This window comes from Ambystoma mexicanum, chromosome 10 (assembly GCF_040938575.1).
Source record: "Ambystoma mexicanum isolate Mex_15411 chromosome 10, UKY_AmexF1_1, whole genome shotgun sequence".
Lineage (NCBI taxonomy): Eukaryota > Metazoa > Chordata > Amphibia > Caudata > Ambystomatidae > Ambystoma > Ambystoma mexicanum.
Window position 1 is genome coordinate 1,454,110,130 of NC_090932.1, and position 16,321 is coordinate 1,454,126,450.

A 16,321-nucleotide genomic window follows, 5' to 3' on the forward strand; every position below is an offset into this window, starting at 1 on the left:
CCTGTGAAAAAATCCCCCAGTGTTGTGCAATGCCACTGCTTCAGGGTTGTCATCCCTATACACCTAAGTGCCGTTCTGATTGTTGCATCAAATCCAATGGGTAGCTCTGCACCATACAGTCCCTTAACCCTTATCTTCACCAAAAGCTTCTTCCACTCTTCCTATACCGCCCTAAAGACGTGTGTGTCTCCTTTACCACCCAACGGGATTCTGCAACAGATCCCTCCCAACAAGCCTGCTATCTCGTCCCCGGGGCCGTATTCCAGTGGGCTACCGACTGCAATTGTACTGCCATGAAATATAGGTCAAAATCTAGCATATTCAGTCACCCCATCTCACCCTTGCACCATAGCGTTCTCATGGCTAGCGTTCTCATGAACACTAGGGGAATCCATGAAAATTCCCCTAGTGTTTTATCCAGCATTCTGAAAAATACTTTTGTTGTGACATACAGGATATTGGTGAAAACATACAGCAGCCTGGGGAACACCACCATCTTACAGAGAGCCACCCTACCTATTAATGAGAGAGGCAGTTTCTTCCAAAATTGTACAGCATCCCCTATCCCAGAGAGCGCACGTCCTGTATTATAGAAATACATTTCCCTGATGGCGTGGAAGATCTGTATCCCCAAATATTTCAAGTACTCCTTTTCCCATCGGACCCCCAGTCCGGGAGAGTTTTATTTATTTATTTATTGCATTTGTCATACGCCCAAACCCGTAGGTGTTACAGCGTAGGTTACAGACAGCTTGATTTTATGGTTACAATAGGGAATGACATTACATTTCACAAATATTTGATAACAATTCAATAAGAAGCATGGCATAAAATACTTACATAATTAGGCTACGTACCACTTTACTGGTGCGAGTCAGCCGTTACAGTGCAGGGGGGTCCAGATATGAGGGGAGGCTGTATTTTGCATCACTGGGGGTTGTAGAGGGGAGGGCTAAAAATGAGTTAGAATTTGTTAAAGAGCCAGGTTTTTAGTGTCTTCTTGAAGTGCTGGTGGGATGGCTAATGTCTAGTGTGCGAGGGGAGGGAGTTTCAAAGTTTTGGTGCCATTACTGGGAAGCTGCTTCCCCCTGCCCTCGAACTTTTGAAGCGTGGGACAAAGAGTTGTGTGTTATTGTTAGATCTCAGAATTCTCTTGGTCTTATTCAGGGTGACGGTATTGTTGATGTATGTGGGGGCCTTATTGGCGAGAAATTTATGGGTGACACAAAGTGTTTTGAAGATAATTCTGGCTTTTACAGGTAACCAGTGGACTTCCCTCCTAGTGTTAGAAATGTGGTTGGATCCTTTTAAACCAAGGGCTGCTCGCAGGGCTTTATTTTGCAACAGTTTAAGTTTAGCCAGATTGGCGTTTGAAGAGCCTAGCAACATCACGTTGCAGTAATCTAATTCTGACAAAATGAGAGCACGGGCAAGAGTGATACAATTTTGCGGCGTAAGAAATTGACGGCTTAAAGCAATCAGTTTGGAGGTATACGAAGTAGCAGATGAGAGGGCATTGACATGTTTAGTCATTGTTAGATTTGCATCTAAGTGGACACCCAGGTTTTTAACCTGCTTGAGGACTGGGATAGGAGTTCTGTCAATAGTAATTGATGAAAAGTCAGCTTGGAGGGCATTAGTTTTAGCAGGGGAACCCACAACGAGAATCTCTGTCTTTTCATCGTTGAGGCACAGGCTATTGACAACCATCCAATTTTGAATTATAGCGTAATTCTTATTAATGGTGATTGTGTCCTGCTCATAGTTGCCAGTGATGGGGATGAGGATCTGGGAGTCATCAGCGAAATTCATATAGATTTCACCCGTGGCATCAAGTGCTGGAAACAGCAATTTAGTGTAAGCGTTATAAAGGGTGGGCGAAAGACATGATCTTTGCGGTACTCCTAACGGTACTGTAATAGGGTTCCACAGCTTCCTTTCCAATGGTGACTCGTGTGGCGCGTTCTGCAAGGAAGGATTTGACCTAGAGGGTAGCTTCATGCGAGAATTGGAAATTGTCTTACAACGTTGCACATAGTTTGTTGTGATCCACCGGGTCAAATGCGTCAGAGAGGTCTAATAGGACGAGGATACAAAGTTTGCCAGAATCTCTTATGGAGTCCATCTGGATTTTGAGGTCCAATAATGTCGTTTCAGTGCTATGGTTGGGCTGGAAACCAGATTGTCTGACTCCTAGAAGGTGGTTTTGTTCGAGGTGGTTTTGAATTTGTGAATAGGCTATTTTATCAATTATATTCAACAGGAAGGTAACAGTCGTTATGGGGCAGTAATTTGTGGGGACCGTCAGGTCCAACAAGGGTTTTATGATGAGTGGGGTAACCCAAGCTTCTTTGATACTAGCAGGGAGAGGGTTTGTGCTGAAGAGAGCATTTTCAAATTTGGTGACGATAGGTGTAAGTGTAGGAGCACACAGTTTGACTAAGTGCGCAGGGAAGCAATCTCCTTTGAAATTGGATGGTTTTAACTTAGAGATGGTGTATAGCACATGATCTTGGCTGACCGGTGCTAATTTAAATTGTGTGCCTGAGTTTTCACCAACTCTATCCATGATTGGTGGAGGTGTGTTTTTACTGGCCAAAAGCTTTCTTTTGGATGAGATTTTGTCTTGGAGCATGACTATTTTTGATGCCAGGGCATTCTGGATGGTGGTACACCAGGCTTTGCTAGAATTGACAGGGGTAGTGGACGCTGTGGGGTTTTCCAATTCTCTAAGTATAGTGAAGAGTTCTTTGGCATTCAAGGAAGCATTACTTATGCAGGTATTCAGGGTGTTAGCTTTATGCGCTATAATTGCAGATTTGTATATTTTATTTGCTTCCAGAAATGCTTTGACAGAGTCATAGTTAAAGATTTTTTTATGAATGTGTTCCTTGGATCTTTTGTTATGCCTGAGTAGCACAAGTTCCTCATTGCACCAAAAATTAGTGCGTTTGGCTGGACGCCGTGTTTTAGTTATGAGTGGGGCTAGAGAGCCAATAGTGGTTTTATGTGTTATGATATGTGAATTGTGATATGTGTCTGCAAGTCAACAGGGTTTAGTGTTGGATGGGGTGTTGGTGGAGAGGGCCTCCATCAGGACAGGGGTAAGGCTGTCTGCTGTAAGGTTACGAGTGTTTCTTATTTCAATAATATCCAGAATGGTAGGGGTGGGAATGAGTTCCTCTTTACTGGTTAATTTGAAACTGATTAAGTGATGATCAACTGCTATGATGGAGTCTATTGATAGATGGACGTTTAGTGTTAGTATCCAATCTAGTATTCTACCCTTGGCATGTGTGGGTGAATTAACTATTTGGGTGAAGTTCATATCCGTGAGGGATGCGTAGAGAGCACTAGCTTTGTGGTCTTGTTTAACGTTAAAGCCTAAATTGATGTCACCTAGGATTATGAATTTAGTATTGGGCTTGAGGTGGGGAGTAATGAGTAGTGGGATGTCAGATTCTGGGTGGTTGCCATTGTTGGGTGCTCTGTAGATGACAAGAATATTGGTTGTGGTTTTAGAGTCTCTTGTGATTTTAACAAGGAGTGATTCATAGACTACGATTGAATCTACTGGGAATGATCTAAGTTGAAGGCTAGTTTTGGCAATGATAGTCATGCCTCCTCCCAATGCATTTAGTCGATCGGCCCTAAAAAAGCTAAATCCAGGGTTCCACTTTCCTTTGAGTGATTTCTCTCTATTCATTTGGAACCCTGATAATTTCCGAAAGTTATCTAGAATTTCCAGGATGATCGGCATGTTCTCTAGAGAGTTGCCTACATATAGTGAAATATTGTCTGTGTAGAGCTAAATATTATGTGTCACTCTTCCCACCGTTATGCTGGTTTCTCGGATATATGTCAAAAAATATCTAAGTAGGGTCTCGAGTGTCATTGAAAATAGGATCGGGAAGACCGGGCAGCCCTGTCAGGTGCCCCGCTTCAAGGGACCAGTAAGACGATAACCACATGCCCATCATTATCCTAGCCATAGGGCTACTGTATAGTAGTCTCAGCCAGCTCATGATCTCATACCCAAAGCCAAAGGTCTCCAATACCTTGAACAGCCATGGTCATTCAAGCAAGTCAAACGATTTCCCCGTATCCATTGCGGCCAGCGCCATTTCCCTCTGAGAACCTTTGCCTAGATCCATCACGTATTGTAGATGGAGCAAGCTCATGCTGGTATGATGCCCTCCTATAAAACCGCATTGGTCCTGGTGTACTAGATTCATGGTTATCCTGACTAGATGGGATGCCAATACCTTTCCAAGGATTTTTTGCATCTACATTCAGCAAGGCCCTTTGGGTCGGGTCCTTGTTCTTTTAAGGAGCACAGTGATTATCGCCTCTCTCATTGTCTCAGGTAGTATACCCTTGCGGAATGTGTTGTCATATACCCTTTTCAGTTGGGGAACCAGAATATCTGCGAATTCCTGATAGAACTCCACTGGGACCCATTATTCCCTGAAGCTGTATTAGTGTGCATCAATTGTATCGCATGTATGTCTCCCCCTCCTCTATGGGCAACTCCAACCCCTCCCTGGCTTCCCCTCCAATTTGGGCAGCCTAGAAGAACTGAGGCATCCAAGTCTGAGTAAGTTCCCGCAGTCGAATACAGCTGTTTATAGTAACCATGGAACAACTTGTTTATCCCCTGTTGTGACAGCACCAAGTTGCCTGCTGAGTATTGTATTCGGGTTATCGTTATCTCAGGGTGTTCTTGTTTTAGTAGCCATGTCAGCAACCAGCCCGCTTTGTCCCCCGCCCCATGTATTTTCATTGTGTAGCGACTATGTTCAAATTGCGAACTCCTCCCCTACCTGCCTTCCCCTTGCTAAATCCTCCTCTAACCATTGAATCTCCTCCTACAATCTTTTCAATGAATCATTCAAGGTTTTTCTTAACCCCACCATCTGGGACATACATATCCCCCTCAAAGTCACCTTAGTGGCCTCCCAATGTGTCCCTTCATCTCCTACTGATCCTTCGTTCTATTCAAAAAAGGGAGTGGTAGATACTCTCAGTGATCATGAGCATGCCACGTCTTCTAGCATGCCTGACCACAGCTTCTACAGCCCAACTGCCGGTCTTCTCAGTGGGCCTCTCAAAGTGGCCACTAGTGGGGAATGATCTAACAGGGTTCTGGCTAGATATTCAAGATTAGCAAACCAGTGAAAGTGCTGCCGACCTACAAACAGATAGTCTAGACTCGAATACAAGCCATGAACCCCAGATTAAAAGGAGTATCCCTTTTCGACCCCATGCAACTCCTGCCACAACTCTACCAAGTACAGTTGCTCCATGACCTTGTGTATTGCTTCTGATGCTTGCTGTTTTATGGGGGCCTTCTTCTCTGACCGATCCAAATCCTGATTCAAAACACAGTTAAAATTCACCCCCAGATGTATAGGCCAGATCTGCAACCCTCTGCCAATTTCAATACAGAAGGGAAGTATTCCCTGTCGTCAGCATTCGGAGCATACAAGTTGACACACATATGTCTTGTCCTTCCAATTGACCTACAACTGCTATTGTCTCCCTTCAGTATCCCCTATCGTCCGTTCCACCTGTAGAGGAACCCCTGGAGCTGCCCATATCCGTACGCCCCTGGCAAATGTGGAGTATAAGCAACAGAACACCCTAGCCCCCTATTTGGAGTCCAGTTTCTTCAGGTCTGTACCTTGCAGATGGGTTTCCTGTAATAATGCCAGTGTAAAGCGTGTTGTTTCAAGCAGTGTCCCACCCGTATTCGCTTCCCGCTATTGCCTAGGCCCTGTTCATTCCATGTACCTATTCTAAGTTTGCTTGCACCCCTTAAACTTAGCAAGGTGGGTCTGTGCATATCTTCTGTACCTCCGAGACCCCGTCCCATAGTATCTGATATCATGAACTTTCGTGTGTCCTGGTCCGGTGATAACAATTCTCAACAACGAGTAACCCTGCCCCCCAAACTCCCAACTACCCTCCCCCAGTGAGCACCCCTCTCTTTCCCGTGTCCCCCTTCCCATCCCATTCCCCTCTCCAACACCCCATTCGCGCAACGCTCAATCAGTACCATCAGAGATAGCACTCCATCCCCCACCTTCCCTCAGGTGTGGACAGTGGATCTCAGTGTTAGGGGCAGACCAGTCCTTCCATCCGCTCCGACTGCCTTCACACTGTTCACATATTCTTGCTCCGGTCAGTGGGTATCCTGTCTGTGCTCCATTCAGGCAACTGTATGCTGAGGCTGTGCCTCGCCTCGTCTCCAATGTTCCGCAGCCACACCACCACAATCATCTTCTGCAGGCCGCTGCCCCCACGACTGAGTAGTTTGCCCCCAGTGTGGCAAGGAATGCAGTGGGTCTCCCCCAGCAGCACACAGCGTGCTGGTATTTGACAGGATCCTCCCCCCGTTGTCGCAGGCTCATCTGTCCCAGATGAATCAGTTGGTGGCCATCTTGGTGTCGCTATCATTCCCGCTCGCCACAACCATTGTCCAGGTCAGATGAGGACCTGGACTCACTTTCCGCCCACTGCCGCACGCTTCAGGGGCACATGATTTTCCGATCCCTGGTGCGCTGTTTCAGTGTATTAGAAGTCATCAGCTCTGGAGCGTTACTCCTGCATCTGTTGCTCGCCGGCCATGCCCCCCATATGCAGAAGCTTAGAAGGAAAGGACGTTTTGCCCCACCTCCTCTTGTGCTATAGACAAGACCAAAGTAAACCTTGGAAGGGCTTTGCATCTTTGTATGACATGTGATATCCTAAACTTCGATTCCATTTTTGCAGTTCCTTATTAAAAGTCTTAAAAATAACATGTGGAGGGACGAGGGACTGGCCCTGTGGGTTTAATGGATAGGATGAACTATGAGGAGGAAAAGAGCCAATTGGGAAGAACACAGATAGAGAAACTTAATGTAGTGAAAACAAGTATACAAGGACAAATAATGGAATAGAAAGAAAGAAGGAGCAAACAGAATAAAGGGAAGGCACAAAGAAGACTGATGGAATACAAAATCGAGAGAAAGAAGGAAGAAAAAAGTAAATAGTAGGAGGAAAGACCATGGGCCTCATTACACGGACAGCGGTAAGGGTTAATGGTCACCGTTAATGGTACCGGTGACCGTTAACCATTACCGCCTTACTACGAGGTCCCTTTGCGGGTTGGAGACTTTAACGCCTGCTTTTTGCAGGCGTTAAAAACCAACCCGCAAAGGGACCAGGGAGCTAATTACGGTACCGCAATTTGCGGTGCCGTAATTAGCACCTTCCCCATTCCCATTATGCCCTATGGGGCAAAAATGGGAATGGGGAAGGGCAATGGGGGAAGGGGGAATTACCGCCCCACCAACCTTGGAATAGGGCGGTAATTCCCCTTTCCTCCAAGGCGGTGCCGGTATTTTACTGGCATGGACCAGTGTGCTAATAGCACCTTGGTCCACCGCCGTCCGTGTAATGAGGCCCCATGCGTAAAAGGAAAAAAGGTGCATGAGAGGAAAGACAAAGAAATAAAGGTATAAGAAATAGTGACATGGAGTGGTGAATAAGAGAAAGAAAAAGGGTTGAGGGAGCAAAACAGGTAGATGGTAGAAAGGGAAGCAATGACAACAAGGAAAAATCGAACAAAAAGGAAGAAGGAAAAGAATAGAAAGAAGGGGACAAGAAGAAAAGAAGGAATGGAAGAAGGCAATGAAGGGAAGATGTAAGTAACACAGAATGAAAATAAGGGATGGAGAGAACGAAAGAAAGAATTAGAGAAAGAATGAAAGATGAAAGAAAGAAAGATGCAATAATGCCAAGGATGTAAGAAAGCAAGCAAGGACAGAATAAAAAAGAAATAACAAATGAAATGGGCAGAGATGAAGGGATGGGGGAAGAGAGATATACAGGAAGAAGTAGAGGAAGAAACAAGGGACAAACGAGGGGATGAAAGAAGGTAAGAAAGACGGTGAAAAGTTAAAAGGTGAAAACCTAAGAAAAAGAGTTGTACAAACAGAGAAGGAAAGTGGGGCTGAAAGTTGGAGAGAAGCATCATGAAGCTGAGATGGATAAACAATAGGCGACATGGAAAGGTAATGTAAAAGCTGAAAAAGAAGAGGAAGAGAAGGTCAGGCGCGCACTCTAGTTCCCAGTCATTTAATCCTGATGTGAGTAATAACAGGGTTAAATCCCAACAAAGTTAAAAAAATAACAGGGTTGAATCCCAGATGCAAATAGTCCCAACAATGTTAAAGAATTACCAGGGTTAAATCCCAACTTCTGCAGTTCAAATGCACAATAGTTCTACTCCTCCAAGTACTTTCAAGTCTCAAACTTTCATCAGGGAGGCTGTGGTGGCTGTGTTCCTTTTCAGGTGTTGCTAATTACTTTTTCAATTTCAGTCTCAGGGGATTCTGGTTATTGTAGTAATGGCACAAGAGTTTCATTCAGGAGACCAGGAACCAACTCCCCCCCAAACACACAAATCTTACCCAAAATTGGGGGAGGGGGGAAAACCATGACTATTTTTTCTACTTAATGTAAAAGCTGGATTTATCAGGATTATTTACAGGATTAGGTAAAATCAATGCTAAAATGCAACGTAAAGCAAGTTCCAGTATCATACCCACTGGATGACTTGTCCTTGTATCCAAACGTTCTAGGTCCATTCAACCACAGTCCAGATTTGCGTCCTGAAGATGCCAATATATTCAATCACTCACAGTCCCAGAGGTTCAGACATGTTTTTCTTATCTCTAGGGTTATTCTGTTCCTTTTTGTCAGGTCCTCATCCTCCTTATGCCAGAAGGCCAGTCCGTGTGACCTCCAGGTCCATTTGCACCCACTGCTAGGCTTTGCAAGGGACGTTACAGGGGCTTGAAAAGCACTTGCAACACCCCAAATCTTACCCCAGGGAATGGATGATCTGACCATCTCTACAATATATATATATATATATATATTTTAATTTTTTATTTTTTTATTGAAAAAACTTCAGTTTAAAACAGAGGAATTGTTACGCTCACCTGGTTCCCACGGGGGCGTCGACCAGAACTGGGCCGCTGTTATTTCCACCAGCGTGATGTGTAGCGCCGAGATGACTGACTAGACTGGCCCGCTCAGCCTAGTTTGTCTGGCTCGCAAGAATATTCTTCTGCAAAGGAGAAGAGGAATTAACCACCCGTGGAATTGAGTGTCAACCCACCTTCCCCACTCCCGTTGTCTTCCCACTGATCACTCTTGATGTCCCCTCCTTAGTCTCACCTGATGGTTTGGAAGGATGAGCTCTCCATCCTGCGTAGACCGCAGGGGCGCGTTGATGACCAGTTACTTCACTGGCGTAGAGGAATTGGTGAGTTCCAGTATTGACTCTAAAGTCCAATTGTTCATAAGAGTTCAAATGTCTGCTCTTCACTCTGTCCGATTCCTTGCAGGTTGCCAATTAATCCACTTGAAGATTTCCAAATGGCACTCGGTAAGATTCAGGTAAGTCTATTGTGTTTTTCCCCTTAGGGGCCGGGGTACGGCAATGAAGCAGAGTTGACTGTGCTGACCCGAGATGAGGTGAGACCCCTGTGGTAAATCAGGTAAGTTTTGTGGGGGGTAACTGGTATTGTCCTTGCTTTCTCCCCTTAGGGGCCGGGGTACGACGATGAAGCAGAGTTGACTGCGCCGACCCGAAATGAGGTGAGTATCTCCCGTGGTAATCAGGTAAGTCCTTGGGGGTAGCTTCTATGGCCTTAGAGAGTCCCCTTGCTCACCTTGCTGTCTTTGTCTCCTTAGGTGTCGGAGGGCGGCCGCGAGATGGAGAGAGCGTGATGGAATGCTGAAGTACCACCAAGCAGGTGAGTTCAGCGCGGCGCCGTAGGAATGCGAAGCAATGCTTCAAAGACTTCTGTCTTTCAGTTCCGTGGCGAAATGGATCAGGATTCAGGTAAGGATTAAAGTTAAAACTCCTGTTCTAACCTTTATCCTTTTTGTCTTCTTGTTTCAGGAGTCCCAGGACTGAAGCGGGCGTGGCTGAAGACTGGAGCTGCTGAAAACACGGTGAGCGTTACGCTGCAGCAAGCAGAATAACGCGAAGCACGTATGACTGTCCGGGCGTGGTTTAAATAGCCTTGGAAGAAGATCCAGGTAAGTATTCTTCCACAGCCCCACCCAAGTAACAAAATAGTCCCTTCAGTAAAATAGTCCCTCCTAAGCCTCATTTGGCTTGAGTCTTCATGCAGCATGGTCTGCCTCAGGTGAGTATTTAGCATGGTCTGCTTCAGGTAAGTTATCAATAATGAGCCTGGCGCCCATGGCGCCAGGACTGACTTTATCTTTATGAGCCTGGCGCCATAGGCACCAGGACTGTACCCAAACAGCCCCTAACTGGGGCTTTTGGGCATGCTCCAAGTGGCATGATGCCTGCTTCCAGGGCTGCTGGGTCTGGTCTGGTCTTCCGGGGGCAGGCATCATGCCAGGAATTAAACTTTTGTTTCAAACATTCTACCAATCGATTGTTTAAGTCTATTACCACAACAAAAGATGGTATCTTCGTCCTCATTCAAACTCATTCGGTCCAAAATTACGAATGTTCCTAGTGGAGTGTATTTCATAGTTCTCAGTCTATGTTTCAGTTTTCATGTTGGTTCCTTTGCCAAAATATTGTCCATATAGTCAACCACTGCACAAGATAGTTTTATATTGTTGCCTGAGATTATGTGCGACCACCAGGCATCCGTGTCTTCGTTTAGGGGTGCACATTTCCCAAGGTGTAAAGTATGTTGGTTGTAAGTGCTTTTACAGCCAATTATTAGGTGTTTGGATGATTCTGGTCCGATTCCACAAAAGCGACAGAGGTTATCTTTCACAACTTTTTCACGTCTTTGCCACAGGATTTCTTTCGTTTTCAGAGCGTTCATTCTGAGTCTTAGGAATTGTTCATGGTGATGACGTGATGGACAGTGGAGCAAATACCTTGGTTGGACATTTAATTTGTTTTCACCGGCACCCAGATACAGCGCAGAATGGAGTTTTGCACGTTGTTCTAGGTTAATTAACCAGCACCTGGTCTTGAGTTTTTTCTTTGCGATTTGCAGATGATTTAGCAAATCAGATTTCTTGATGTCGGCAGCAGAAAAGATTTCATATAGCCGACAAGTCCATGATTGTAGTAAGCCAGATTGAGTACCGTTGTTTCCATTTGCAAAGATCCGGTATGCCGGCATTGACGGGCTCAAAAGCATTTTTCGCATTGCATCGAACAATTTCCACAGGACCCTGGTATACAGGGAGTTGATAGACAGTTTGTATCTTAGAGCTGTCATTGAGGTGTGCCATGACAGATTCAGCACTCGGTGCCAGAAACGACCCTGTAGCATCTGCCAGGTGTTTTCTGTGATGTTCCAGCCAGCCTCGGTGCCAAATACAATCGCTGGAACAACCTTTTGCAAATAGAAGGTCAAGACAGGCGCTAAAGTGAATTTGCCGTGGTCTTTGTATATCTTGGCACCTTGCAAGGCGAACTTTGTCATCCAGTTTTTTAGATCAAGAATTCACGGATATTCACGGATTGAGTTATTAAACTGGATGCCTTTTATAGAGGTTACAACACTCAGGGTTTCTCCGGCAATCGTCCACCTGAATGATTTATCTTTCTTTTTGCCAGGCCCTCCGATTGTCAGGATTTTGGTTTTTGTTATGTCAGTTTCCCATGGTTTTTGTCAGTGTCCCATGATTTTTCTTGTAACCAGCTCATAACAAAACGATTATGATTAGTACTCATTATTTTCCTAAATCTAGTCTGGAATTTCTGTTAATGCCCGACAGAAAAAGCCCATTCTTCCAGCTCTTTTAAAAGTATGGAGGCAAAGATTTTGCTTTCATCATCTAGACGGGCAATTGGGCGATAATTTGACAGGTTAACCCGATCCCCTTACTTGTAAATCGTGATAATAATAGACAGTTTCCAAGACGGCGGGTAGGATTTTGAACCCTTAATATTTGAGAAGAGCAAGTACAATATGTTTGCCCATAAGGAATCATAATATTTCAATATATAGTTGCTTAAGCCATTGGGGCCAGGCACACTTTATTTATTGAGCAGACAGACATGATGTGTATCACATTTCACAATTATTGGCTTAACCGTGGCAGTTTTTATATAGGCATTACAATCCCTCCTTTCAATAATGTTCAGCTACGGTAAGACAAGTGCAAAATTGTCCCCTCAGGATACCTCCAACTCTGGGTTGTCCTCCTGTTGTGTACGTGCGAGATAGGCACAGACTGGACCCCAGATTTCCTTTGGTGTACATGTCCATTGCCAAATATCCCTCCTCCCGCTCATTGGCATATGCAATTTCCCTAAGCCATTCCTTACACCCAAGACTCGTTTTTTACTTTTTCCCCGTTTCTAGTAGTCTGGTTTCTTGCACCAGTCTATATAGTCTATATAGTCTGGAGACTAGTCGTCTGGCATCACCACCTGCCACTATTGCCTCTATGCAGTTGTGCGTTTCAAGAACCTGGGGAAACGAGGGCCACTTGCCCCGGACAGCTGCCCTAATTCGGTAATACTGCAACATCTTAATAGGGTTGTTACCCATCTTGGCAACAAACTCTTCAACTGTAAGAAATTGCCCACCCGGGACCAGGTCTCGTAGGACCATCTGCTTTACATCACCCAGAACACCTGTACATCTATATCAGAGGTAGGGTGGAGCCCGGGGACCGTCCATAAAGGTACTGCATGGTTGTGCGGACTGGGTCGAACAAACAAGAATCCACATATCGGTCTGTGAAAATAACCTATTTAAGGTCAATGGACCCTGCGCCATAATGCTCCAATCAACAGTGAACTTCTCCCAGATCCTAAGGGTACCAATGGCCAGCGAACTGTGCCTGTGCCACAATATAATACAACTCACTTTCTGGGGACACCAACCCCCCCCCCTGCTCATATGGTTCTGCTAGCCTCTCCGAGCTCATTCTGGCTGCCTCCTTCCACCAAACAAAACTCGCGCCAGGGATCGTAACTGATCAAGGAAGCGGCGTCAAGGCCATACAGGTACATTACTGAAGTAACACAGCAGTTTCGGGACCACAATCATTTTTAACATTGATACCCTCCCATGCAGCGACATAGGGAGTCCAGTCCAAAGCTGTATTTTGGTTGGGAGAGTGCCCAGATATGCCTCATGATTGTCAGCATACAAGGTATGGTGCACCCTGGAGATCATTATGCCCAAGTATTTAAAGTGTACCAGCGCCCATCAGAACCCTAGTTGTTCTTTAGGTACTGTAATCCCACCGGTAAGCGCAATCAGTTCTAACTTTGCACTATTGACTCTATAACCCGAATAATTTGTAAATTGGGTGACTTCCGGCAGTATAGGCCCCAGGTTCTGCTCCGGGTCTCACAAATACAATAGAGTGTCACTAGCATTTAGCGAGATTATCTGTGGCGGCCCCTGTATACGGATGCCCCTATGACCATGCTGCCCCCTTATGATTCGAGACAGGGGCTCTAACATGAGGGCAAACAGTAATGGGGACAAGGGACACCCCTGCTGCATTCCCCGACCCAATTTAAAGGCCTTTGATACCACGCCGTAAGTGTGAACTCGAGCCACCGGCCTCGCATAAAACAGCCGCACGCAGTTGATGAAAGAAAGCTCAAATTGGAGGTGCTGTAACACTCTGAACATGAACTTCCAGGAGACCCGTTAGTCATTCATGGGCTAGCAATTCCGACATCCTATCTGTCAAGCTTGCACTGTCCCCCAAAAACACCACCAACATACACATACTATATCGCCCCCCTGGCCTCCTATCAGACCTCCAGGGACACCTCACCCACCTACTCAGCGCTAACATCAAAGGCTCTACTAACACCCTTCTTCTTGGAGACTTAAACCTAGGATTTAATGACTCCAATGACAAAGCTGCCACCTCCCTCACTAAAGAACTCACTGATCTAGAATTCAGACAAAAGTCTCAAGCCCTACACACTCCAAAGGCTGCACCCTTGATTAGGTTGCAGACCACAATTGTTTCACAACTGTCACAGCCAACACAGCCTTGCCATGGACAGACCACAACTGTATTGAGTTCACCCTTTTCTTCCACGCCAAAAATCCTCCCACCGGCTCGCACTGCTGAAGTAAGAAGTTCCAAAAAACTCACACAGGATATCCTACGACCTTACCTTAACATCCCAGAACTCGCCCCTCCTTTCTCCAACGATCCGAACACCTTAGTAGACATATACAAATATACCCTCTCTACAGCCATCAACTCCATAGCACCACTTGAAAAGAAAAAGGAAGAAAAGTTGCTACATAAAAACTCCTGGTTCACTGAAGAACTACGGTCACTACGCTCCCTCAAAAGAGAGGCTCAGAAAAGCTGGCAAACCAACCCCAGCAACAATACTAAGAATTGCTTTAACCTCATCTCCCGCTAGTATAAAGATGCTATTACTAAAGCTAAAGCAAACTCCTTCAACGTCCAAATCTCCAATGCCAATTCATGAACTAATCTCTCCTCCAAACCCTCCAGATGAGATCATCAAAGATGAAGCATGGTGTGCCAGTATCCAAGCTGCCATGCTCAATAAAATCTAACTCCTCCCAAAAATGCCGAGCCTACACTATCTGACCCCAGCTTCCCTACACCAAACTCTACCAAACCTCTATTCACTTTCAGAAACATCACTGAACCCAAAGTCATCAGCCTCCTCAAAAACCTCAAACCCTCCATGTGCAAAGGGGACATCTGTCCAACTAAGCTCATAAAGGACTACGTAGACTTCCCCGCTCCGCTCCTGACAGCCTTCATTAATGCCTCCTTTAGAACAGGCACCATTCCCGCCAGCCTCAAAGAAGCATGGGTACGCCCCCTTCTGAAAAAGCCTACACTAGGCCCAGCACAGCCAAATAATTATCGTCCCATAATCACTGTGCCAAATCCAACAATTCCTAGAGTCCCACTCCATTCTTGGGACTAGGCAATCAGGGTTCCGCAAAGGTCACGGCACAGAAACGGCCCTGGTTGACCTAAAAAACCAGAGCACCCAAATCATGGACAAAGTCACTCGAAAATCGTCCATGCTGGTGCAGGAGCTCCTAGCCACTGTTGGAGCAGTGACCCATTGCTGCTACACCTTGTGCTGGACTGCACCAAGGTATGTCACCTAGCCCTAGCAATTGTGCCTCCCTCGGTTATTCTTAGCGCGTAAGGCGCGGTAACCATTTAAAATCGAATCTTGGTTTGTTTGTGCACTACAATTCAAACGCTCGCGTTTGCTGCACATAGCAAATTCTTTAAAGTTGTGACTGTCCTTCTGACTGAGCCTCAACCACTCGACCACCATTACAGCACACAAGGCTGAATCCATTCCAAGATGGCCGCCCGTGCCTTCTGAAGCCTCCCCTCCTCTGTGCTTCTTTCACCTGACCTGAGAAGCCGGATGATTGGCTCTCCCACCCTACTTCTCCACCCATCAGTCGCCGGGAGGCTCAAGCCGGCCCTTCCGGGAAAGGCCCTGAGGGCAAGGCCAACAACTGTCCAGAGACTGTCCTGAGCTGACCAGAGCACAGGGCCATACCCCCTGCTCGTTTCCTATGAGGTTGTGAGTAGTCCATATTTGTCTTACCTACTCCACCTGCGCCCTTTACCTTATCCACTCAATCTGCTCCCTTTATTACCTTACCGGCATCTGCTATGTGTCTCAGTCACTGCATTGGACATTAAGGTTGCTTAAAACATTTGCAACAGTGCGCCACCTTTAGTCGGACCTATGTACTCTACATTCTGATGGACATCTCTACTATCCCCTCTCCTCATAGACATATCACATTTATGTGTTCGTTATTAATGCATTTGAACTTGTGCGTTTCTGCATTTTAATTGACTGCCTTTTTGGCTCCCTCTGCTAAAATCAAATCTAGGTATGTTTGGATTATGTATTTGAACTTGTGTGCCTTTCTGCATTTTAATCGACTGCCTTTTTGGCTCCCTCTGCTAAAATCGAATCTAGGTATGTTTGGATTATGTATTTGGACTTGTGCCTTTCTGGATTTTAATCGGCTGCCTTTTTGGCTCCCTCTGCTAAAATCTAATCTAGGTATCTAGGTATCTAGGTATCTGTACCCTAATACACTGCTACTTCGGTTACTGCTGCCTTACTTTCTGTGCACGCCACTGCATCTACAGTGGTCATTGTTATTATTGTTTAACATTGCGTGCAATTGCCTACGACAGCACCTCTACCTCAACCACCCTTTTTGTAGATCTGGTAGGCATCTGCTTTTAGACTGTATTAGGCCAACATGCCCTCCACCCTCACTATTCTATTTGCAAGAATACT